The following is a 26,766-nucleotide window of genomic DNA, read 5'->3' on the forward strand; positions in this document are numbered from 1 at the left end:
AAATGTTGACTTAGGAATGTTAGGAGATGGAACAATTTTGGGAAAGAAAAGTTTTGCTACAGTTTATTTTTAAATATATTGAGTCTGCGGTGCAGTGGGACTTGCATGTAGAGAGATCCAGCAGTTAGAAATGCAGAATTGGTGTACTAGGAAATTATCTGAACAAGAAATAAAGATAGAGGACCCATTCAAGAAAGGATGACAGTTGAATCCATGGACATGAATGAGATCTTCAAAAGAGAGATAACCAAACAGAGACAATAGAAAGGGACTGAAGATGCTCACTTTTTAACCTCTCTGACAGAACTGAAGTCTGTTGACCATCTCTCTCAGATTCATAGAGGATAATACAAAATATATATCATGGTAGGCAGGTGTCAGATGAAGAGAGTTGGTCATGGATGAGCTCAAGTGTTAGCAAAAGCAAAAAAGTAAGAGCTGAGATCTAGCTCAAGGAAAAGTTCATTATGACAATGGACTCCTTCCAGTTCTTTCTTCCTACACCTATTCTCCTTCTAACCTATCAAACTCACCTCCCGTCTCCATGGATTTGTACACATCATTATTCTGCTCAGTAGACTTAGGTGACTCTCTATGATAAACTGAATCAAGTTCAGATTTGTTTCCCTGGTGTTCAAGGACCTTCATGGGTGCCACCCAATCTTTCCAGCCTGTTAAATAATAATAGTAATAATACTTATATAGTGTTTACTATGTGCCAGCTTTACATTTGGCTTTACAATTTTTCTTACATGATCCTTACACAACAACTCAAGGAGATAGGTGCTATTATTATCCCCAGTTTAAAGATGAGTAAACTGAGGCAAATAGAAGTTAAGTGACTTGGACAAGGTCACAGAGCTAAGTAAGTCTCTGACGTCAGGTATGAACTCAGGTCTTCTTGACTCCATATGGAATGCTTTGTCCAATGTTCCACCTAGCTTCTATTTCCTATTACTCTATATATTCTATACTTCAATTACACTGGACCCCTCCTTATCTCTAAACATGCCTTCTATTTTCTCACCTCTGTACCTAGCATCCCCATTTTTTCATTTCTTCAACTATTGTGTTTCTACCCATGTCAAAGACCAACTCAAAGGCCACCTGATCTATGAAGCCATACTTGAGGTTCTCCTCTGATAACAGCCTTCCCCTTTGAAACTCTCTTAAAAATTTGTTATTTTTTCCTATTATAACTACCTGTGTTTGTAAGCCTCTTTCCCTATGGTTTCTGTCATTATTCTAGATTTAGCAAAATTTATAGGCATCAAACTGATGCCACATGTATGAAAGAAGTAGCTGCAGAGGTGAGACAGGTCAGCTAACACTATAGGCTCCATCTGCGGTCTGGGAAAGCAAAAATCATGCATTTCCTCTTATTTCAGGTCACCTTGCCTTCAGCATGTTGAGGGCTGCTCCTCAGAGTCAGTACCAGAAAGAAGAATGAGGATGAAAATGGTGGGGTCCTCCAATGTTTGAATTTCAATAGGAACAGTCTGGGTACCTGGGTACAGAGGAGGGAGAGAGAAAAAGTAAGGGTCCACCTGTAAGAATTAGACTTCACGGATCATAACCTCCCCCTGTGGTGGATGTGATAGCTTGGAGAAGATGACTCTAGGCCGGAGGTGGACCAGAACCAGAGGACCAACCACATATCAGTGGTACCATACCATAACAGTTCACAATGAGTTAATGTAGCACAGGACAGCATACCAAATAAGAATTAGGGTGGGCTACCATAATCTCTAACCTCTTCCCTTGGACTCAGCCTTTCTCCCGTAAATCCAGGCCTGCCAAAGAGCAGAAGAAGGAGCCAAGTGCCTATGCTGCTTAGGGATTTTAAGGTGTTCTACTATATATTACAGACCTCAGTCAGCTTATATTCCTTTTTCCTTTCACAGCCAAACTCTTACAAAAAAGCAATTTACAATTCTTGTTTCCATTTTTCGCACTGACTTCTCAGTCCCTTACAGTGTGGCTTCCAGCCTTACCACTCAACTGAAATTACTCCCTCCAAGGCAATCCAGGGTCTCCTAATTGCCAAATCCTTTTCTCTGTCCTCATCCTTCTTTTTTCTTTTTGCTGGATAGTCTCTCTTTCCTCAGCTTTCATTACACTATTCTTCTGCTGTACTCAATTTCTTCTACAGTATTATCCATGTGGGGCTTCCCTAAGGCCCATGGCTTTTTTTCTCTTCTTTTTCCATGTTTTCTTGCTTGGTGAGTTATGGCCTCTTTGGTTGCCTGTTGTGCAGTTATTGTCTCATATCAATCATTACTTCTTTAAAAATATTTTTCAGTTATTGATTCTTCATAGATGACTTCCTCGTCTAAATATACTATTGTAATGTGTCTCCTAGGTCTCAGTCCCAAATCACTGATATCTCCAAACGCTTCTCAAATTCAACATATAGAACTCATTCATCTTTCCCCATTAAACCCACCCTATGTCCACATTTCCCTGCTCTTTTTGAGAGCATCATCATCATCCTTCTACTTGCTCGTGTTCAGTTTTACTCATCCTGAACTCTTCCTTTGACATCTTTTGCCTTGTTCAATTCTTGTAGATTCTACCTCCATCTCTCTCCAAACTGTCTCTTTTTGTCCATTCACTTGGCCACAACCTGGTTTCATCTATCCATTCGCTCTCATCTAGACTATAACGATAGGCTCTTAAAAATATATTTATTTTTGTTAATATTTGAGTTCCAAGATATTTCAATAGCCTCTTGATTGAATTGACTGCCAGTCTTTCCTCTCTCTAATCTGTTTTCCATACCAATCCCAAAATAATCTTCCTAAACCACAGATTTGGCCTAGTCACTCTCCTGCTCTAAAATCTCCAATGACTATCTGTTCCCTCTAGAATAAAATACAGACTCTTTGATCTGGAATTCATAGCTTTCCACAGTCTGTATCCAGTCTACTTTTCCAGAATAATTTCCCACTGTTCCCCTTCATTCACTTTCTTCTGGCCAAACTGGTCTACTAAGTTATTCCCTGAATTGAGGATCTCTTCTCCTGCCTTAGTGCCTTTTCATATGAGCTTCTATATGCCTGGAATATGTTTCTTTCTTATCTCTGCCTCCTAGAATCCTTAATTTCCTTCAAGGCTGAACTCAGGTGCTACTTCCTGTAGGAAGCCTTTCTTTATCACCACTAGCCGCCCACCCAGATACCACCTCCTACAGAAGCCTTTTCTCATCCTCCCCTCTAGTTGTGAGTACTCTCTGTTTCTTCATCATATATTGTATTAATAAATGTAAATGCTACAAATTTCCGTTCTCCATTCCCCTACTCCAGCCCGATCTCATGTAGTGTACTCTTTAAGGCAGGACTTTTTTTTTTCTTTGTCTTTGCTTCCTCAGTGCTTAGCAGAGTACCTTGTACATAGCTGGTGCATAATCAATGTTGAATGGAAATATGTAGAATCATTATGATTATTCATCTCTTTGGGATGAAATCTAGCCTTAATCCCACAGTTTATTTCCATTGAAGATCTGAAATTAAAGCTTCCACTGAGGGCAGAAGCCTCAAAGTGAAATAAAAGGTATTTCAAGATCATCTCCTCCCTGATTCAAAAGTTCATCCCAACATATTTCAGACTGTTCCAGAACTTACGTTTTCATAAAGAGAGGGTCTATAGCCTCTCTTAGTGCCAGTGTTTACCAGTGTTTTTGCTGGGATTGAGCTAATATTTCATCAAATTTCAGAGCTGAGAAGGACCTTAAATACCACCTAGTCCATTCATCATTGGTTTATAGATAGGGAAACTGGGTCTCAGAAAATATGAAATGAGTTGCCTGAGTTCACACAATCAGCTAATTGCATAACCTAGACTGGCTACCAGGTCTCCTATCTCCCAGTTTAGCGCTCATTCTTTCTTCTACACTGACTTGGTTACTGTTGAGGATTTTTTGTTTGTTTCTATGTGCAAGGATGGCAGCAGAGAAAAAAGGAGTGTTTTTTCATATCTCAGTGTGAGACTTGGTAGGCTTTTGCTTCTGGAATTCAAACCTAATCCCCTTCCTCAGCATTATAGAAGAAAATCTCACATGTCACAAAAGGGAAAAAAGCCCTGAGGTCTAGCCCCAGTTCTGCTACTAACTTGTTTATGACTTTGGGAAAGTGTTTCTTCTTCTCTAAAATAAGATCATTGGGCTAGATGTTTTCTAAAGCTTCCAGTTTTGAAATTTATTCTACTTCTAGAATGACAATCCCAACTATTCATCACGTGTCATTGAAGGGAAATGAAAGCTTGAACCCCCATCTTTTCAGCAGTTAAGTGCTTCCCTTTTCCTATTAGAATATCCATTTTTGCCTTGTTCCAAAAGAAAGGTCCATTAATTTCTCACACATAAGTTCTGTCTTCCTTTGTTAGTGATGAGAAAACACGTGTTTTTGCAACTCATCCTTGACTCTCAGAATACCTCGTCTTACTTTATTTTAGTTTTTTATTCACTTATTTGTTGATTCAAAGTGGATCCGTGGCTACATATTTTGAAAGATCCTTCAGAAAGGGCTTTGCCTGTAGCTAGTATTTGCTTTTGATTGTATACTTCAGGGTTTGATTTGAGATGATAGGAATGTCATTCAGTTAACACAACTGCAATTTCTTCAGCTATTTACCTTTAAATCTCTGTATTACACTTGCTACAGATGATATATGAAAGTAAAATATTTGCACAGTTTGGTGATTCACTCCCAGGCTCAGACAGTCCTAGTACCTGAGGGAGAGGGAGAAGCTGATGTTGACCTTGACCAGGCTCAATATTTTTGTAGCAAAGAAGTAAATACAAGCATTGCCTATTCCCACCTATAACGTCCCTCGAGAGAGGTCATGGCCCTGAAGATGGTCACCGATACAGGCAGCTCGGTTTTGCCGCTGCATAATCAGAGATGGGTCCCTCGGTAGTTGGTGTTTGCTAGAGAGGATGGTCTGATCTTTCTATCCGTCTCTGCTATTCCCCTCCTTGCCCATGGTTCTTTGTTACAGCCATCAATTCGTTGAACTGCTACTCTGCTGAGACTCTAGAATTTCCTAAAGTCTTCTTTTTACTTTTAGATTTCCAGAAATGTATTGTTCTTTTGTTTTTATATGATATTTATTTCTGAATATACCCCTTCCCATTTCCTACATAGAGAGCTTTCTCGTAACCAAAACTAAAAAAGAAAGAGAAAAAAGCCACTTCCTAGAACCCAAGACACATTTTTCAAGAGGATTAGCATACGACTGACTTTCTAATTGTCTCACTGTATATGCCACATTCCACAACCATAGTTCCCCATCTCTGCAGTGAAGGGGAGGGAGGGCGGCATTTTTTCAGCTCTAGTTCTTGTCTTTCCAGACCAACTTCCTGATGTGAGCTTAATTGAGGTCTCTTAAAAATTGTGTCTTCCTTCCTTCATCCTCTTGGTTGTCCACCTGGGCAGAGGCCCCTCAGCCCAAATGCAAGGTTCAAAACTCCATTGTATTTCAGTGGAGGCCACCCTGCCTCTCCTATTAGGATAGTTGAAAACAACTTGTAAAAGAAAACCAACTTTCATTTACCTCAAGGAAAGCTCATTTTGTTGCTAATTTAATTTTTGAGAAATGCCTCATGTAGAATGTGCCCCAGGAACTTCTATAAGATCTATTTATCCAACCCTAGAGGATTATCTGACTTTTGTACATTAATTCCCTTGAAAAGTATATCTTGGATTCTACAAGAAGGCCTGTGATATTCTTGACATTTCGAATGTTTGAATTTGATCTGGAATAAATGAACTGATGGCACTTTCCATCACTTGTACCACCTTCAGCAGACGCACATGTGCTTCTCCAATATGGTTCAATGTCATTGCTAATTCATCCTTTTAGAAAATCAAACAACAAACCCAACTTAGTTGTCACTGCTGAGTTAGCACAGAGGAATTACCCACTTCCTCTCCTAAAATTAGTCATAAAATGTTATTACTGAAGGGACGAAAAGGGAGCAAGCCTACTATGCTAATAATAGCCTAGGAACTGTGCTAAGCACTTGATAAATATCTCATTTCATCCTTATCACAACCCTGGGAGGTAGGTGCTACTATTATTCACATGTTACATTTGAGGAAACCGAGGAAGACAGAGATTCAGTGACTTATTCAGGGTCACATAGGGAGCTAAATATCTGAGATAGAATTTGAACTCAGGTTTTTCTGACTCCATACCCAAAGCTCTATCTTCTGCACCATCCAGCTGCCTAATACATTAATAATCATAGCACGTTTCTATGGCACTCAGAAATTTAAGAACTTTTTCATCATACCAGTACTGTGAGGCGGGTATAAAAAAGTGGGGTTGAAAAAGAATGGAGGGGTAGAAAAATAGTGAAGTGCTCAATCATGCCTCTGTGTTTGAGCAACAGTGCCATCCTACTGATCACTAACCCCAAATGAAGGCTGTGAAATGGTAGAAATAGCATCAGACAGTCGGAAGAGCTGGGATACCTATTTCTAAATGATTAACTCTAGGTAAATTCCTTCATCTCTCTGAGTTTCAGTTTTGTTATCAGCAAAATGGGGCTAATAATTGCTGATCCACCTTCCTCACAGGGTAGGCTTGAGGATTAAATGAGGCAGGGGACATGAGAGAGTTCTGCAAAGCGAGGAAAGATGGGTCTTATCCTTTCATAAAAGATGATGTTCGTGGATACATGCTTTGATTAATTTTTCAAGGAGTGGGGAAGATTTGTATTAAACCATTCTTGCTCGGTCCCTAGTCTGCTTATTAACCAACAGCACCTATTTACCAGATACAGATAGCATGGTATAGCATGTAACAGGGTACTAAGTGTTAAGCGGTCTATAAGAAAATGTGGACTCCACTGTCTCACTTTGGTCAAATCACATGCTCTCTATAGGCTTCATTTTCCTCCGATAAAATATTAGGATGAGATGATTTCAAAGTTCCCTTCCAGATCTGATGATCTACAATAATTACAACAAAATTGTAACATATACTTAGTCAGGCTGACATTGGGCAACTTACTTCTCCCCTGTGGGTCTCAGTGCCTTTCATAAAATGAGTGGATCGGACTAGATGGGCTATAAGGATCAAATCGGCTCTACCTTTATACTTATTAGCATCATTTTCCAAGGAGCCACAGATGATCCTATCAGAACACGTCATTAGTTAGCTGCATTTCCTTATATGACAAAGGAAAGTAGTAACATCGAATGATATTACAAGACAACCATGACGAAGAAATCAACACTTGTGGCTCCACTATGGAAACATCTGAAATGTTATACATTAATAATAGTAATAACAAAAAGCAAATGTTTACGCATGCAACCAGTGGCAGGTACAGATAGAGACCCAGACACTCAAAAGTAACACTGAGCTTTGTAATCTGTGTATTTACTGAACTGATTTCAATTAGGTCATCTAAATCAGCTCAAGCATGGCAGTGAAAGCTTTGTAACTCCTGGCAGTGAATTAAAGAGCATGTTCGCTCAGAAAGAAATATGTTCCAGTTTCTCAAAGCATTCAATGTGACTTTTGTTTCATTTTTATAGCCCGTTATTCTTCAACCTGAGGGGTTTCTTTGTTTCCTTAATAATGGCTTCATTTGGTATTTGGTCAGTGACTGACCACAATGTGGATCAACATAGGTGGAATGGTGTGCTTATCCAAGATCATGCTTACCCATGTGCTTATCCATCATATGTTCATTTCAAAAGACCTAATAAGGGTAAGATATTGGACAAAACTAAAATAGTGTCTTTCCTCCTCCAGCCTCAAGAATTAATTGGTTTATCAGGATTTTACCTTGGAAACTATTCTTTGTATATATTTTGTATTGGGTCAGTTTAAGAAAGTTCCAATATCTGTATTATAATACTCTTTATCAGCCCTTTACTTATTGGAATTAAACTGAAGCAGACTTAGAAGAATTTTCATGCTTTTTAAAATTAGTATTAAGATGTGATAATAAGATGAAAGCATGGCTATACAATTTGTGAATGACACAAACCTAGGAAAAATAGGTAATATTTTGGATGATTGACTCAGAGTCCAAAAAGATCACAGCAGACTAGAACAATGGCAACATCTAATGAGATGAAATTTAGATTTTAAAAGTCTACAATCTGATCCATGCCAATGAAACAGATTGAAAACCCTTCAATCATTTATTAGTTGGTTTTTAAGAATTACTGTTGGCAGAAAAATCCAAATCTCCATGGTCATAACGGGGATAAGTCTCTTTGAACTTAACTGGAGCTGGTTGGTGGACAACAAATGAAAACAGTCCATCACCAAGCCCAAACTTGAAGCCATTTCAAGTTTGTAAGACCTACTAGATTTTTGTGCTTGATAGCTAACATAATCCGTAAGAAACTAGGATCACCTCCACACATCAGGATAGGACAGGAGTGGGGAACCTGTGGCCTTGAGGCTGCATATGGCCTTCTAGGTCCTCAGATGCAACCTTTTGACTGAGTCCAAGTTTTACAGAATAAAGCCTTTTATTAAGGGTATCTATTCTGTGAAATTTGGATTCAGTCAAAGACAAGAGTTCAAAAAATCAGCTTCAAAATCAAATGTATAGATATAGGTTGTTGGTGTAGATAGAAAATAATTTTTATAAAAGAGACTCACAAGTAAAAATAATGCACAGTTATATATTGGCCAGTAGAAAGACAGGAGAGTTAGATTGCTTTACAGAATCATAGAATATTAGAGTTGGGAGAAGAGATCTAATCAAATGTGGGCTCAAGTATGAATACTCTTTGACAATACATCCAACAATTGGTCATCCAACCTTGGGTTGAAGATTTTCATTGAGGACCTTACCTCCCTACCTCCTCAAGTAGCCCATTTCTCTTTTGGGTAACTAATTATTAGGAGGATTTTCCTAATATCAAGGCTAAATTTATCTTTGTGGCTTCTACTAAATGCTCCTAGTTCTTCCTTCTGTGAACAAGCAGAACAAGTCTAATCTCTGAGTTTCATCGTCTGAAAAATTGCAGGGAGTGGGGGAAGGAGATGAGGAGAGGAGGTTTGTTGACCTCTCAAATCCATTATAGCTCTAATTCTATGATCCTTCCATGTGACAGTCCTTCAGATATTTGAAGACAGACAGCCACTATTTCTTCTCTGTCTTCTCTTCTCCAGACTAATCATCCCCAGTTCTTTCAATTGATCCTTATATGACATGGACTCAAGACCCTTCATATCACCATGATTGCTCCTGTGGTTAGACGCCCTTCATCTTATCTGTGTCCTTCCTATACTGCACCACCAAGAACTGAACATAATTTTCCAGATGTGATCTGACCAGGGCTGTGAGACTATCACCTCCTCATTCTTAGAAGTTACTTTTCTTATTATTCAGACCAAGGTGGCATTAGGTTTTTCTCCCATTGCCATATCACAATGATGACTCATATTGAGTCTTGAAGTGTATTAAAACCTCTAGATCTTCTTCAGACAAACTTTTGTCTAATCATGCCCCAATTTGTGTACTAGTAAAGTCTATTTGAACTCAGGTGTTCAGTTTTTTTTTTTACATTTGTCCTGATTGAATTGCACATTATTAGATTCATCTCAATATTCCCAGGGGTGGGGAACCTATGGCCTTGAGGTCACATGTGGTGCTCTAGTTCCTCAAGTGTGGCCCTTTACCTGAATCCAAGCTTCACTGAATATATCTCCTTAATAAAAGGATTTGTTCTGTAAAACTTGGACTCAGTCCAAAGGCCTCACTTGAGGACGTAGAGGGCCACATGTAGCGTCAATGCTGCAGGTTCCTCACTCTTACAGCCTAAGATCTCTTTAGACTTCCAACCAGTGTGTTCGCTATCCTTCCCAGCTTGTCATCTGCAAATTTGATGAGGAAGTCATCTGTGCCTAGGATACTATGCTTCCTTTTTAAAATTTAATTAATTTGTTTTCAGTTTTCAACAATCACTTCCATAAGTTTTAAATTTTCTCCCCCTCTTTTTCCCCTCCCTCCCCAAGATGGCATGCATTCTTATTAAACACATTTTCATATTAGTCATGTTTCATAGAAAAATTAAAACAAATGGGAGAAACCATGAGAAAAATCAAACCAAAACAAAACATAACACAAAAGCAAACAGTCTGCTTCATTCTGCATTCTGATTCCATGGTTCTTTTTCTGGATGTGGATGGCATTTTGCCTCAAGAGTCCTTTGGGAATGTTTTAGGTTCTTGCATTGCTGTGAAGGGTTGTCTATCAGAAGCAGTCCTTGCATACTGTGGCTGTTACCGTGTACAATGTTCTCCTGGTTCTGCTCATTTCACTCAGTGATGCTAGGCTTCTTGCAGAAGGTGCCCAGTAACAGGAACTTCAGGTCAAAAGATAGGAACAGTTTTGTGACTTTTCTCACATAATTCTAACTAGTTTTCAGCTCCACCAACAGTGTATTAGTATTCACATATGTCTCTTTGCAGACCTTTCAGCATTGACTATTTCCATCTTTCATCATTTGTCAAATTTGCTGGGTGTGAGGTGAAACCTCAGAATTGTTTTAATTTGCATTTCTCTTGTTATTTCCAGTGCTCTTTCTACCAAATAAACGTGTAGGAATTTCACACATTTTACAAGCAGGGATAGAGGCTTAGTCAATATTCTCACGTATTGACACAATCAATCCTTCCATGTGACAGCCCTTCAAATACTTGAAGAAATACAGCCATCATTTCTCCTCTAATTCTTCTCTTTCAATTGATCAATCAATCGTTCGATTGATGCACAGGGTCTTATATAAGTTGACAAACATTCAGAGTTATAAACAGAATTCTAATTCATGAGTTTGCTGATCATTCCTTGATACTACACAGTAATATATGTGAATTTCACAGCAATCAGAAAACCTAATTTTGAGTCTTTGCTCCAACATGAACTAGCTGTGTGCCCTCAGGTCAGTCATTTCACAGTTTTGAGCCTCAGTTTCCTCATCTGTAAAATGGTACCAACATGACCTATTTTGCTTATCTCACAGCCTTGCTATAAATATCATAAGAAATGATACATTTTAAAGCACTTTGAAAAAAGTGAAATACTACGGAAAGGTAGTATATCATTAATTGTCTACTATCAAGAAAAACAAACCTTTGCTAAAATCTTCCTCTAATGTCACATCATGGTGCAGAGGAGACTCAGGATGGTTAGAATCCATATCAATCAGAAAGTTCTAGCACGTCCTAGCAATTAGAAAATCTTCAAGTATAGGTCTAGGGGTAGATTGTATGTCTGTCAACTGGGGATCAGACTGATCTAAATAAGGAGAAGCTAATTACCAGAGGAAAATCTGTCCATTAATTTTGGGGTTTCCACAGAAACCCCAATCCCTTAAACAACTAAGGGGTAGTGTGTGTTGGGGGAAAATGATCTATGCTGGTTGAGGGAATGCCTGTATGAATGAAGTCACAGATAACTGATCTGATTCTTGAAGTATATAAAAATTAAAATAAAATTGAAATTTAGTTCAGTTAGCCAAATACTGCCTCAAGAATATTTGGGATATAATATTTAATATCTGTGCTAGCCTTATTGGATAGCTTGAATTTTAGGAGAAACTACTGCATCAGAGTTTACTGGAGAGATTATAGAAGAGAGGTGATGAGATGCTGTAATCCTAACCTCTTAGGAGTTCAGCTTTGCTTTTGAATTCATGCATTTGCTCTTATCCCTGTGCTTCCTTGCCACCACCCCACCCCCTCTTCTCTAGCACACACACATACTCTCAGACATAGTGAGTCCATTTGCTCAGCACTGAAATGTTTCAAGATGTTTAAAACTGAGAATTGGCCACCTGCATATGTTCTAGTTAAGACTTTAAGTTGTCCTACCGCTCAAGCCTTCTGACAAAAGTTCAAAAGGTGATCATCTGAATCATTCATGCTTTTGTTATCCTTGACCTAAAATAATAATCTCTCTCTCTCCCTCTCCCTCTCTCCTCTATCCCTTTCCCTCTCTCCTCTCTCTCTCTGTCTGTCTCTATCTGTCTGTCTCTCTGTCTCTGTCTCTCTCTTTCTGTCTCTCTCTCTGTCTCTCTGTCTGTCTCTCTGTCTCTCTCTGTCTCTGTCTGTCTGTCTGTCTGTCTGTCTCTCTCTCTCTCTCTCTGTTTCTCTCTCTCCCCTTTTGAAATTTTATTGGGTTCATTTGATAAAAAGCTTTCCATTTTAATGAATCTTGTGTGGATTTTTTTGTGGCAAAGTAAAAACTGTAAATTTTCTAACCAATAATTATTTTAGTTGAGCACCTTACATCTTCATAAAGAAATATATTGTCTTGGTATATATTTTAAAAGTCTTTGAACAAATCTTAAGGATCTCTCCACCTCAAAGTCATAGAATCATAGAATTAGAGATTTAGAGGTTAACCAATACAACTCCCTATTTTATAAATGGGGAAACCGAGTCCCAGAGAGGGTCAAATAAGTAAATTTCTGAAGCAAGATTTATACTATGCTACACACGTTCACACATGTACAATCCCATTCGTATTTTGAAGGCCAACAGAGGATATGGTATATATAAATTTACTGGCAGTTTGATGCCCCCTTTTAAAAACAGGCTGACTATAAGAGAATTCTCTTCTACATTTATTTGTTAAGGATGCTTTTTCTTAACTTGGGACCTGGAAACTAATGGCATACATAAAGATGCAAACCCAGCATATTGTGTGAGGAGGGTGCCAATCAACCTAAACACAGAGCTGCTGACGGGGAAATATAGTGAGGGTTATTTCACCTTTCCAAGCTGGGAGCCATTAGGTAATGGCTTTTTTTTTTCCTTTTCACTAACACACATCCTGAAAGTTGGGTCCACATTTTAAAGAATGTGCCCCACTGCCCCTTTGCATCCCCAATTTCATTTACTCGGTTCAGCTGGTTAATGATGGTCCACTTTGGCTCAAACATCCAATTCCCTTTCATCAATCATGTCTCTCTGGACTGTCAATGGTTGTCCTTTGCAGTTGTAGGGCGCTGATTACAGAGCCTTTTCATATATGAACCCTTACGAAGGGAATGTTAGTTCCTGGAGATACATACAAAACTGATTTTCTGTTTCTCTATTTTTGAAGGAATCTATTTCTGTTACTCCCATTAAGAAAAGTAACATGGGGGAAAAAAGCAAAAGGAAATCAATGTTGGTTATATAAATGCCAATCTGGTATCACTTGGTGTTTGAATAAAAGGCCATTTGCTAGAAATATTCTCTAGTAGATTAAGACTAACTCTCTGCTCAGTGTACTGGGAAATGCAAAACGTTATAAATCAAGATAAACAAGATTAAATTCTTGGACAATAACATAGATGGAATATTTATTTCTTCTTCCCACACATGTACGCTCTGAGTTCGCTATTCTTCTCCCATTTAACCATATTTGTCATACATTCACCCTTATCTCATCCTACTCCCCTTCACGTACTCTACAAATCTGCTCAACTAAAGTATTTGCTCTTTCCTGAAGTCACTCTGCCCTTTCCTGACTCTGTGTATATGTTCTTACTATTCTTTATGCCTAGAGTGAATTCTTCCCCGGCCTTTGCACTTTTAAGCACCTGGTGGTAAATGTTTAACAATGGGCTGGGGAGGAGGGTGGTGAATTATATAGGGCACAATTTTCAGTTTAATCTGTCTTATTAACATTTTCTCCATCATTTTCTTAAATCTAAACAATCATCAAAACAATAAACCAAACCAACTAATAATATGTGCAGATTTCTGCGGCATAAATACCTACACTGAAAATTTAACAACCAGCTCCTTCAAGCCAGTTGGAGCTGGCTCCAGCACATCACTGATTGTAATGCTAATATATTTCAAGGTAGAGCTCAAATGGCTCCTTCTCCATGGAATTTCCTCTGATTAACACTCTGACCAGAAGCTCTTCCTCTTGAGATCTCACATAGTGCTTTATTTGCAACTTTCCTGTTCACTTCAATACGATAAATGTTAGGAGGGCTAAACTTGGAGTTAGAAGACTTGGATTTAGATTGTGGCTCTGCCACTTACTATATGTACAACCTTGAATATTTCCCCTTTTTTGAGACTTAGTTGCCTTATCTAAAATAAGGAAGTTATATACTCAAAGGGTTATAAAACTTTGCATACCCTTTAACCAAGCAATACCACTAATACAAGGGCAGCTAGGTGGTGCAGTGGATAGAGCACCAGTGCAGGAGTCAGCAGAGGCTGAGTTCAAATCTCACCTTAGACACTTGATATCCACTAGCTGTGTGACCTTGTGCAAGTCACTTAACCCCAATTGCCTCATGCTGGGTCATCTCCAGTCATGCTGATGAATATCTGGCCACTGGATTCAGATGGCTCTGGAGAAATGAGGCTGGTGGCCTGCACAGCCCTGCCTCACTCAAAACACAGTCAAGTGCAAGTCATGTCATCATTTCTCTGATGGCATGTCTTTTTTGGCAATGAAGGACGAGCATACCACTAATACATCTCCCAAAGACATAAAAACAAAAAGGAAAAGGACCTATGTATACAAAAATATTTATAACAGCTTTTTTTTATGGTAGCAAAAAACTGGAAATTGAGGGGATGCCCATCAATTGGGGAATGACTAAACATGATAGAATATTATTGTGCTATAAGAAATGATAAGCAGGATGCTCTCAGAAAAACATGGAAAGATTTACATGAACTGGTGCAAAGTGAAGTGAACAGAGCCTGAACATTGTGCATTATAATAGCAGTGTTGTATGATGACCAACTGCGAATGACTTGACTATTCTCTGTAATACAAAGATGTAAGACAATTTCAAGGGACTTATGATGAAAAAGGCTATTCATCCCCAGACAAAGAACTGGTGGAATCTAAATGCAAATTAAAGTATACTATTTTTTACTTTATTATTTCAAGCTGGTTTTTTTTTCTGTGTGTCTGTGTTTCTTTTACATGAGTTACATGGAGATGACTTACATGACTACACATGCATAACCTTATATCAAATTGCTTGCCCTCTCAGGGAGGGATGAGGGAAAGGAGGGAGGGAGAGAATTAGGAAGCAAAATTTTAAAAAATGAATATTAAAAAATTTTTTCATGTAATTGGGAAAAATATAATAAAGAAGTTATATTAGATGACCTCTAAAATCTCTTCCAACTTTAAATCAACTTTAAGCCTATTTTGTATGCTTCATCTTCCAATAAGCTCTTAGGACATGGACTTGTATATAACAGGTGCTCAGTTAGTGAACTGAATAGCAACATAATTCTAGCAATGAGATGGCCTTTAATAAAGCAAGGCTAGCATGTTTTTTTTTTCTTGATGCTATATTTTCAAATTTAGTTCACTTTGAAGATATTCTTTTATCATGTTCCTTTCTTCCATTCCCTCCACCCTGAACCAGACTCCCACTTTTAGGAAAAAAAAGACATGGCCCTAAGAACATTCAAGGGAATTCTTATTTTTTATATTTTTAAATAGTGCATAGCTTAGCAAGTAAGAATGGTTAGAAAAAGAGTAGAGCATAAGAGACTTATTGCATTAAGACACCATTTTAACAGATTGTTTAGTTTTGGTAATATAATTTGACATCTAAACATAAGCTGAGAGGGATCTCCCACAAAACCTTTGATAATATGATTCATTGTCAAATGTTTGTTTTGCCTATCTGGCCCTCATTAATTAATTCTTTTTAATATAGCTTGGATTTACTGATTTTGAAAAAGAGAATTATTCTTATTGATGTTGCTAAAATATCCAGGTGGCTTGAATTTCACCAACTAGATAGTATAATCTAGCACATTTGTGTAGCCCTAATCAAATCTTTACTAACAGATGTGAGGAGCCCAGTACCGAAGCTAATGTTTGTGTCTATATGATAATTAAATTAGCTCAATAAGGAAAATAAATGAACGATAATGACTTTGTTGTTTCTCTCCTTTTCCCTAAACCTGAATAATGATCTTTTTAAAAAATCTTTTGTGGCAATCAAATTCAACTTGAGTTATTAAAAATAAAAAGAATGATGTTTCAGGACCAGTAATACATGAAATCATATTAACTTGGAATCTATAGCATTTTTCTCTATCATAAGAGTAAGATCTCTGATCACACTGCATGTAGTTCAGTGGTCCCCAATATTTAACACATGCAAACAAATCACCTTAGTAGTGAATCAAGGTGTCTCAGTCAATAGTATTAGAAACTATGTATTTAGAATTCTGGGCGATATTTTCTAATGGATAGGAAATGCCTTCCTTGGTTTGAATGATTATTTCCACATATAATTAGTTCCTGCTTACATGAGTGTTATACTAATGTCATGGCTCAATGAATTGACATTATAATTCATTAATCACGTCCCTCATCTAGCTTTTGGCTCCAGTTGGTGGTGCCTCTGACAAAGCTTAATCATTTTTTATTCAAGAATTTTATCACAAATCCTAGAGTTTTGCATTCTTGATGTATCCTCCATCCATTCAGCCTCTTCATAATGCTGAAATCTTTTAATAAAGGCAAGACAATGTGTTTTATAAAAAGTTAAGTTGATGTAAGGAATGTGGGTAAATGAGGAGTGGACAATGACTTTGGAGGAGAGCTTTCCTTAGCCCAATAATCAGTAATTGGGCAGTGCTGCAGCTGTAGATCAGCTCACGTTTGACCATGTTTTCACTCTGAAAGGAGAAACAATTCTTCCTCTGTTCATGTTCTGCCAAGCTTTGACCTAGCTGGAGGCTAAGTAATGTCACCAGCTGCACTTGGAGACCAGTCACCAGTGTTGAAAAGTGAATCAGTTCAGTTTTCCTAGGGATGAAGCCACTTCAAACATATCTCACATTCCTGCAGGTGTGGAGACTTTTATTTGTATGTTTTACCATGTTTGTTTATTTGTCTGGCTAATCAACCCAAGTCCACATGCATGTCTAAGATACGTTTCTCTTGGCATTTTTTTTATTTTTTTAAAAGACATTCCTTCAACCTTTGCTAGTTCCTTTCATTGATTGTTTCCAGGCTTTAAAAGACAAAAAAATATGGAAGCATAATTGGACAGTTCTTTAGCAGTCATACAACTATATTATTTTTATTGGGTTTTCAGCAGATGATCCATTGTGAGAACCAAAACTAGGAACATCTTACGATTAGAAATTACAAAAAGGACATATCTCTTTCTGTAAGGTCTCACTTAAATTCCAAGATGACTAAGTCTAAAAGAATCTGAGTAATTTGGGCACAAGTATTTTGTTTTCCTGCTAAATTTTCAAACAATGATCTACTGTTCATAAACTGGGGGATTTTAGCCATACCCATTATTTATGCCTTTATTTATGGGTACAATAAATATTGTCATTGGATGTATTCTAAATACCTGACTTTTCGATACAATTGAGAATGTATTATAGTTTCTCTTATACCATAAAAATAAAATCTTTCAAACCTATCTGATGTTGAATGATGCCATAATGGATTCAAGTAACAGACATCACTCTAACTAAAATCAGGTAAAGACAAATTAATCAATACTGGGAAACAAATAGTCTGTCTTTAGCAGACTATGAAACCTCAAATGTAAGGAGTTAAGAATGCATCATTCCTTAGACTGGTGATCTCTAATACATAACCTTGACTTGATTGCAAGAAGGTATATGACCCACCAAATAGAGGGTAGAAAGATTGGTCACATTTCACCCTTTCCACCTTCCCACAATAGCAAATCCTGAGCTTCTTTGCAACATACTGAACCATATCTTTCAACCATTATGGCTCAATTCCCCCTTCTACCATTTGTTTTCCATAGCTGTACTACCTAACCTCCTTCTTCCCCTACAGAAGATTGAGCCCATTAGAGTGGTTTTAACCTAATCTCAAGCCAGGCAGAGCATAGCAGCCACAGCAGGCTAACCTCTCACCTTATCTCCTCCAGATCTTTTGACTATCCTAGTTACCTCTTAGCAAATGGTGCTTTATGGTCCTTGAAGTTCCCAACTCTCTACTTTTCGAGATAAGCAGATGTAAATGGGGTTAATATAAATCACACATCTTACTACATTATCCTTTCTCCCAAACCCATCTCTCTTCTGGACCTCCCTATTTCCATCATACTTCCAGCACTACCGTACTTCCAATGACCCAAATTCTCATCCTCCTCAATAGTCTTGATTCAGAAATCAACTGAAACTGTTCTCTTCAGTTAACCATGATGTCTTTACAAATCTAATAGCCTTTTCTCAATCCTTATCCTTTCTGACTTCTGAAGAATTTTTACAGTATTGACCATCCTCTCCTGAATATTTACTCTATCCTGTCTGGATATGTGCATCTGCAATAAAAACTCTATGTGTACATTTAAAGAAGACACAGAAACAGAATTGTCTAACCTGCTTAAAAATATTCAAAATCAAGTGTTTCCGGTGATTTTGAACCCATTTATTAAAAATATGAAAACATAACATCTTCTGATTAGTTTGCAGGAATAATTAATTGGCATCACGTAAAAATGGAAACTCATTAACCAAATTTCAACAAAACCTTTGCATAATTGATTGATCATATCAAACAGTCAGTATCATGACTCAGTACGTGTAGCCACTTTCTCCCATTTGGATTTGTGCATGTTTGCAAGTTATCTTTTCAATGCGGATAGTCATTAAAACCAAATATCAAAATAAAACAAACAGAATCTGACTTTGAATTGCTGTATCACAAAGTATTAAATCATTAAAATAGTTAAACACTGCTCTCACTAAAAATCTTTAATAATAACATTTTAGTGAGAGCAAGAAAGGTTTGTTGTACCATAATAAATAAAAAATTTCATCTTCAAATTATCCCTTTTCATTTCTACTTTTTTGTGTTTTATAAAATGAATATTTAATTAGCATAACAGTACATTTATTTAGTTTAGAAATAAGTAAATATACATTTTGGGGAGTGATGCTCAAAAAAATTTTACACATTGGATCGTACAGTCAAAAAAAGTTAACCAATGGTCCTCACTTAGCAAGCATGGTATAATATATAAAACACTGAAATATTTGGGCAACACAAACAGAACCATTTTCATTTATGTTGTACTTTAGAGATGATAAAATATTTTTCACACAATCATTTTAATTTGTACAATAATCCTGTACAGGAGGTAACATAAATATCCCCTTTTCTATAGAGGAGTAGCAAAGTGGAAGAGCCTAAAGTCAAAACCTGCTCCTATCACCATAAGTCCAGTAGTCTTGGGATTGGTCTATACGACCTGGCTGCAAAGAGATGAAAATGCTACAAAATGAAGAGGAGGACACTCTTCTTGGTGTCCCAGTTCTGTGGTGGGACAACTCCTCCTTGTATATCCAGTCTTCTTTCATTCTACTCCATTCTACAAAGTCTATGTTTCAACTAAATTGGCCAACTGAGCGTGCCATCTCCTGACTGCCTTTACGCTAGTTGTTCCCCAAGCCTAGAATGTTCCCTCTCTCCTCACCACTGACCCCTAGCTTGCTCCGCTCAAATCTCTCCTGCAAGAAAGTCTTTCCCACTCTACCCCCAACCCCCTGTGCCTGCCCCGAGAGATTACCTTGCAACAACTCAGTAAATATCTTGCATATACATAGCTATTTACATATCTTCCCCATTTGAATGTAGCTCCTTGAGGGCAGGGAAAAGGTTTTGGGTCTTTACTCTCCCCCATTTCCTCCACTTCTCCAATTTAGCACAATTCCTGACACATAATAAGCTTTTAATCAATGTTTGTTGAATCTGGCTGACTGACTGACTGACTGACTTCGGACAGGTATAGCTTTGTTTGATAGAGGTTGTTCACTCCATCCCTCACAGTTCAACCACGTTCAATAAAATTAGAGGAGATATACAATGTACACAAATAACTGCAATATAAGGTAAAATGCAATTGGAATTATGGAGAAATTCAGTTTGCTCAAACAAACTTTTTGTTTGAGATAGTGTGCAGGGAGATAGCATTTTTAATGGAGCATGGGGAAAGGGGAGGAAAGGAAGGGAGAATCAGAGTGGGCTTTATGGGAGGAAGTAGAACATGAGCTAGACTTTCCAAAAAGTGAAGGTTTCAGCAAGTAAGATGAGGCAGGAGTGTGCTCCAGATAGAAATGAAACTGGGAATTATGGCACATTCAGTGAAGGTGCAGGAAAAATGAAGGACCTTCAATCCAGATCTAGTATTTGTGTGACTGGTCTCCCCTGTAGGTCAAATCCCATTTAAATGAATTTCAAGAAACCATACACAATAAGGGTTCTTAACTTGAGGTATGTGGACTATTAAAACACACACACTATTTTGACTACTCTATTTCAATATAATTGGTTTCCTTTATAATCCTGTGTAGTTTATTTTACACATTTAAAACATCATTCTGAGAAGGAGTCTACAGACTTCTCCAGATGGCCAAAAAGATCCATAACACACACAAAAAAGTTAAGAACCTGCACATAAGGTTACTCCAAAGTTACTAAGTCCATGAGCCTTTTTTCAGTCCTGTCTTTGATCCCTCAGCATTTTTTGACTCTTGGTCTCCTAGTGTCAAACAACTAGTGTCTCATCTTCTTTGACTTTTATGGTATTACTTTCCTGGTTCTCCCATTGCATATATAACTCCTGCTTCTCAGTCTTTTCTGCTGAATTAGCATCTATCTTCAGTACCTCACAAGATGGCCTCGAGGCCTTCTTCACTCTCTATTTTCTCTCTGTTGCTGATTTCATCAGTTACCACATGTTCAATTATCATCTCATCCAGATGACTCCCAAATACACACATCCAGCCCTAATCTCTCTCCCAAACACCAGTTCTACACCACCAAATGCCTATTGGACATATAGATGTTCCATTGACCCCTCAAACTCAGCATGCCCAAAATATAAAATCATACGCCCAGAAATCCATTCCCTACTCCAAAACTTCTATTGAAAGCACAATTATCCTCTCAGTCATTCGAATTCACAACCCTGGAACTATCCTGGACTCTTCCCTCTTCTTAAACTTCCTTCCCTTCCATTTCTATCTCCATGATTCTCACATCCTTCCCCTTCTCTCCATTCATATGACTGCCATTCTAATTCAGGTTCTGGTCACCTCCCACCTCAATTCTGCTCATCTTCTTAGGATCCATATTTATAGATAGAAGTGACCCAAAGGATAAGTAGTACCATCCTCTCATTTTACAAATAAAAACAGTAAGACCCAGAGAGGAAAGGGCACAAGCTCTTACTAAGTGCCTACTATGTATATGCTAAGTGCTTTAAAAATATCTCATTTGATCTTTGGAATAACCCTGGGAGGTAAGGGTTATTATTATCCCCATTTTACAGTGAAGAAAATTGAAGTATATAAAGACTGTGACTTGCCCAGAGTCACATAGCTAGTAAGTACCTGAGGTTGGATTTGAACTCAGGTCTTCCCAACTCCAGCCCCCGAACTCAATCTGCTGTGCCACCTAAATGCCCTTAGATCAGTTGTCTAACTAACCCAAGGAAACACAGAGTATTAGTTGCAGAGGTAATATTTAAACCCACGTCTTTTGACTCCAAATCTAGTCATGCTTCCTTTACTGGTACCCTCCAATTGGTCAATAAACATTTTTTTAAGAGCCATATCTAGTACTGTGTCAAGTGCTAGAAATACGAAGGAAGTTTTCACATTTTTCCTGACTTCAAGGAGTTTGCATTCTAATGGGAGAGGCAACATACAAAAGAAAAATTGTACATTCCATATTTCCAATGTAAATAGAAGCTAATCAACTAAACTCAGAAGATAGGGACAGTCAAAGACCTCTGGGAGGAGGGCAGATTTAGGTTGAGTCTACAAATGTTTTATTAGTATCTTTATTTTCCATCTTCATTTCCTCTTATACTCCTGCCACCATTACTGAAATCTCTTGTAACAAAAAACATTTTAAGCAAAACCAACCAATACAAGGATTAAGTTTGACACTTTATAAATGGTTCCCTCTTGACTCTTGGATAAAAATCCATGCTCTTCATCCTAGACTTGGTATAGTGGGTAGAGATAGGGGAGCTTTCAGTCAAGACGTCTTAAGAGCAAATCTTGCCTCACCTAGTTACTAGCTGTGTGATACTGGGCAAGTTATTTGGCATCTCTTAGCCTTAGTTTCTTCATGTGTAAAGTGAGTGCTTAAGCACAGCCCCTACTACATAGTAGATGCTGATTAATAAGTGTTTACTGGCTTGGACTAGGTTGGTTTGGACTCAATGGCCTCTAAGGTCCTTTCCCATTTTTTACCATTGATCTATGACCCTGTAACCCTAATGTTCTCTACAATCTGGCTCAGCGTACTCCTCTGTCTTATTTTGCACCACTCCCACACACCAGATCAAATGAGAGAAAACTTGTAAAGCACATAGTATATGGTGCCTGACACATTGTAGGCACTTAGTAAGAGCTTGTGCCCTTCCCGCTCTGGGCTTTCCTATTTTATATACTCTCCATTCCAGGTGAACATACTATGAGGAGTTCCTGAAACTCCACATTCCTTCTTCTTGTTTCTATGTTTTTGCATATCTTTCCTCATGCCTGGAATCTTCTCCCTACTCTTTTCTGCCTCTCAGAATTCTTATCTTCCTTCAAGGCTCAGCTTAGATGCTAACTCTTCTTTGAAGCCCCCTATCCCACACTCCCTGTTCACTCCATTTCCAGACCTGGGCATTTCCACTTCCTGTTCTCTTTGTCTGGAACACTCTCCTTCCTCATCTCTGCCTCTTGGCCTACCTGGCTCCCCTTAAACCTCAACTAAAATCTTCTCCTATGAGAAGCTTCTCCCGTAACCTCCTTAATTCTGGCACTTTCCCTCTGTTGATTATTTCCAATTATTCTGTCTATATCCTGTTCAGACATAGCTGTTTGTCTCCCCAGTTAGACTCTGAGCTCCTTGCAGGATCGTCTTTTACCTTTCTTTGTGTCCCCATCACCACAAGGTAGCACCCTGTTACTAGGACTCCAAATGAGCTCTCTAGCTTTTATACTAGAATTTTAAAACCTATACACAGGCAAGTAAACACAAGGTTATTTGACGGAGTCAGTGAGCCAATAAACGTTTATTAAATGTCCATTGCATGCCAGGCATTGTTGAGGGTACAGACAAAGGCCAAGCCATGGCCTCAATGAGCTCACAATCCGAGAGGGAAAACAACATGAAAACAGCCACGTACAAAAGAGAAGTGCACAGGATAAACTGGAGATAATAAACAGAGAGGAAAGCATCAGCATGAAGAAGCATCAAGAAAAGCTCTCTGTAGAAAAAGATTTTTTAGCTCAGATGCAAAAGAAGCCAGGGAAGAGGAAAAAAACATTGTGATTTCCCTACTTGTTGAATTATCAAATGTAATAATAGCTTGAGAAACAGCATAGTGTAGGGAACAGAAGGTCAAGCCTTAAAGCAGGAGGACCTTGGTCTGACTCATGTTGGCCATGCCACCCAAGGCTAGTCACTTAACCCATCAGAACAACTGCAGAATAGTTGTTGGCTTACTTTCATAGAAAGAGGTTCCTCACCTGTACCTCTCTATAATGAAATTGAGGCAAAAATACTAATAATTGCACTTAGGTTGGGCTTAACAATTCACAAGGCATTTCCTGTACCACAATGTTGTGGGGTATGTCATATGCGTATGGCCATTTTACACAAGAGGAAGTCAAGGTATAAAAAGGGAGGTCAACCTACTAGGCTTAGTATTATCCCAGTTCCTTCTGCCATGATCCTCCACTTGGTACTCCTCATCCATTCCCTCTCCTACCCCCACCTCCAAAATTACTTTATATTTAGAATAGGAACTAGCTCCTCAAGGAAAGAGGCTGTTTTTCTGTTTGTCTCTCCTACATCAGACACAGTGCTGGGCCTCAAGCATCTTACGAACTCAGTACTTGCTGACTCAATTGAAATGCACTCACCCAAGGTCACAAGACCAGGAAGTGGCACAACAAACTTCAAGTCCAAAGCTTTGGCCACAACACCAATGGTGAATTGGGTGACCCTCATCTAGAGAACATGGACTCTCCCTTTCTTACCCTCTTCCTTCCCACCTTGAGGTTTCGAGTGCTCCTATTATTTCTTCCTTTCCTAACTGTTTGACACTTTTTTCTATATTCTCCACAACTGTGGGAGAATGTACCAATTTAGATTGAAATTTGCATGTCTTAAACACACACACATACACACACATAGTGCAAAGGAAAGAGAGTTTCAACACCTGGGTTTGATTTTGTGCCAAGCACTCATCTGCAGAAGATACGCTTTAGCTCCTGTAAACTTGCTGTATTTCCTTAATGTGTTTGTAAGAAAGAATCATGAAACATTCCTTTCTGGTCAAAGAACTCAGATAAGTCAGTGATTTGAGGCGTGTATTCTGGTCTTCATTTATTTATTTGGGGGCATTATTAGCCTCAGTTGATGAGTATGGCTCGGTTGCAAAGGAGTTAAAAATACAGTCAAAGAGATTTGCTTTCCTTCTTTCTCCCTCTGGGTCATGACCTTTGCTCTATTCAACTTCCTCAATTTAGATTCAGTAAATTGTCATAGAGTGGCCCAACACCTGCTTTGGGTACTTGAGAAATTGACTTTTCCTGCAAATTACCCTGATCAGTGACCTTGTCTTGGCTACCAAAGGATTGGGAAAAGGAGCATAGCTGTATGTGTGGCCGAGCTTGAGCTCACAATTGGTATTTAGTTCTTTGAAGTTCACAGTTATCTATTTAATGTACAGACATATTTTGAAACAAATGCCAAATTATACTCATCAACTGGAAACCCCAACTGTCACCTCTTAAAGAAAACAGCATTTGATCTTACAAGTGATGCACTGTCGTGTTATTTGAGAGCCTCCAATTACAATTTTAAAGGTGGGAGGGGAGTGGTTTGGTGGAAATCGGTAATTCTGACTATTTTGTTCTGTTTTCAGGGAATATCTCAGTTGGATGACTGTGTGAAAATTATGCATGAGTGTGATGATGGGGGAATAGGTTCATTTGAATCATGACACCCTATTTGGTGACTTCAAGAGAAGCTTCTTTAGAAGGAATCTAGAAAACCTGTCCCTCCTGCCACACAGGCATTGAGAGTCAAAGGTCACTTCTGGGAGCTCAAAAGGTAAAATTATATTTTTATCCTTTACCTTTGATTTTTGGCAGCTTACCGAATTTTTTTTTTATTAATTGCTCTGTCCAGCTAACAGGTGTTAGCCCTCAAGTGTGGGCCCAAGGGCAAGCAGGCTGGGCAGGCTGCTTAAAGATCATATAATTCACTGCAACCTTGGGCTCACGAAAATTGGTCCCGAGAAAGTTCTAAAGATACTTCAAGGCCAGATGACATGGGAACCTTCGTCCTTGTCAAATATCAAAGAAAAACAGTTAGACTGTAAAAATGTAAACTTATAAAGCATGCACTTAATTTTGACAAGCTCTTAGTATCAAGTTGCAGATTTTAGGCAATAAGAGGGCTTAGTCTAAAATCTGCAATAGAAAAAAAAAACAAAAGCTCATTTAGAATTATATGCCAAGCCCCAGCCTCATTTTTTTTTTCTTTCCCCACATCTGTTTGGTTTAATTGAACCAAGAAGTTGGATTCACCGCCTAGGGCTAGACATCAAAATTCTGCTTTACCTGCGACTCTTAGAGTAGCAAAGAACCAAAACTAAATTTTCCCTGAGAAAACTTTAAAATGATCACACTTAATATTGTTATGCATCTGATTTCCTACCAACTTATTGTCTTCTTATATGTTTTCTTCAGATTCTTTGTATTTGAGTAACGGATTGCACCTACCGGATTGCAAACTTCTTCAGAATAAGGGTCTTATTATCTTTATTTGTTGTGTTGCTCGTAGGGATAGGGATGTCATTGGTATACAGAGCTCCCACCAAGGGCCTTAGAACCTCTTCTGTCACTTAAAAGTCCTAGTGTGGCCCCCAAAGAACTGAAATGTTGAATGACTTGCCCAAGGTCATGGGGCAGGTATGAGTCAGAAGTATGACAGAGTGGGACTCACAACCTCTATCCACTATGCATGTGCTTAACAAATGTTTGTTGAATGAATAGAAACACAGAAATTTCCTTGCTTGCTTGTTTGCTTCCTTCCTTCCTATGGGACTTCAGAGTAGGTTTAGAATGTCTCTAAAATGCACGATTTTTTCCCCAGGAACATTTGCACCATATACATGGAAGGGAGATCATAAAAGAAATTCCACAAAGAATTTCTTCCAATCCTTTTAGGAATGAAGGAAAATACATGTGTGTGTGTGTGTATGTTGTCTATATATAAATAACATGTCTGCGGCCTGTTAACACAGTTGATCCTTTAGTATAGCGGTAATGAAGTTGAAACTATGAGTTTAGCACTTACACCATTGGGTGGGAGGCCTTTATTCTAATCTGTGGCCAGCCATGGCCAACAACTCCACAAAAATATGCCGTCAGTTCCAAGAAGTACCAGGTAAGCGAGAGACAATATTGGGTAGTAGAAACATAATTGAGCTTGAAGTTAGGAGGCCCAGATTCAATATAAACAGTAATGGAAAAATTTAAAAAGAAAATGTAGACCAACAAAAATTAATTTGCAACAGACTTAATATTAACTTCCCTAAGCAAATCCAGGCCCTCCTTGGCTGCCTAACCAACCCATTAAAATTTCCAATCATACTCTGCATCTTGGTCTTGCATGTTAATTACTTCTCTGCCCTCCCTTGCCCTATCTCCCATCTCTTTTTCCTACTGGCCATGAATGCCCCAGGATAGTAATTTTTATCAAACTGGGGTGTAATA

This window comes from Notamacropus eugenii, chromosome 1 (assembly GCF_028372415.1).
Source record: "Notamacropus eugenii isolate mMacEug1 chromosome 1, mMacEug1.pri_v2, whole genome shotgun sequence".
Lineage (NCBI taxonomy): Eukaryota > Metazoa > Chordata > Mammalia > Diprotodontia > Macropodidae > Notamacropus > Notamacropus eugenii.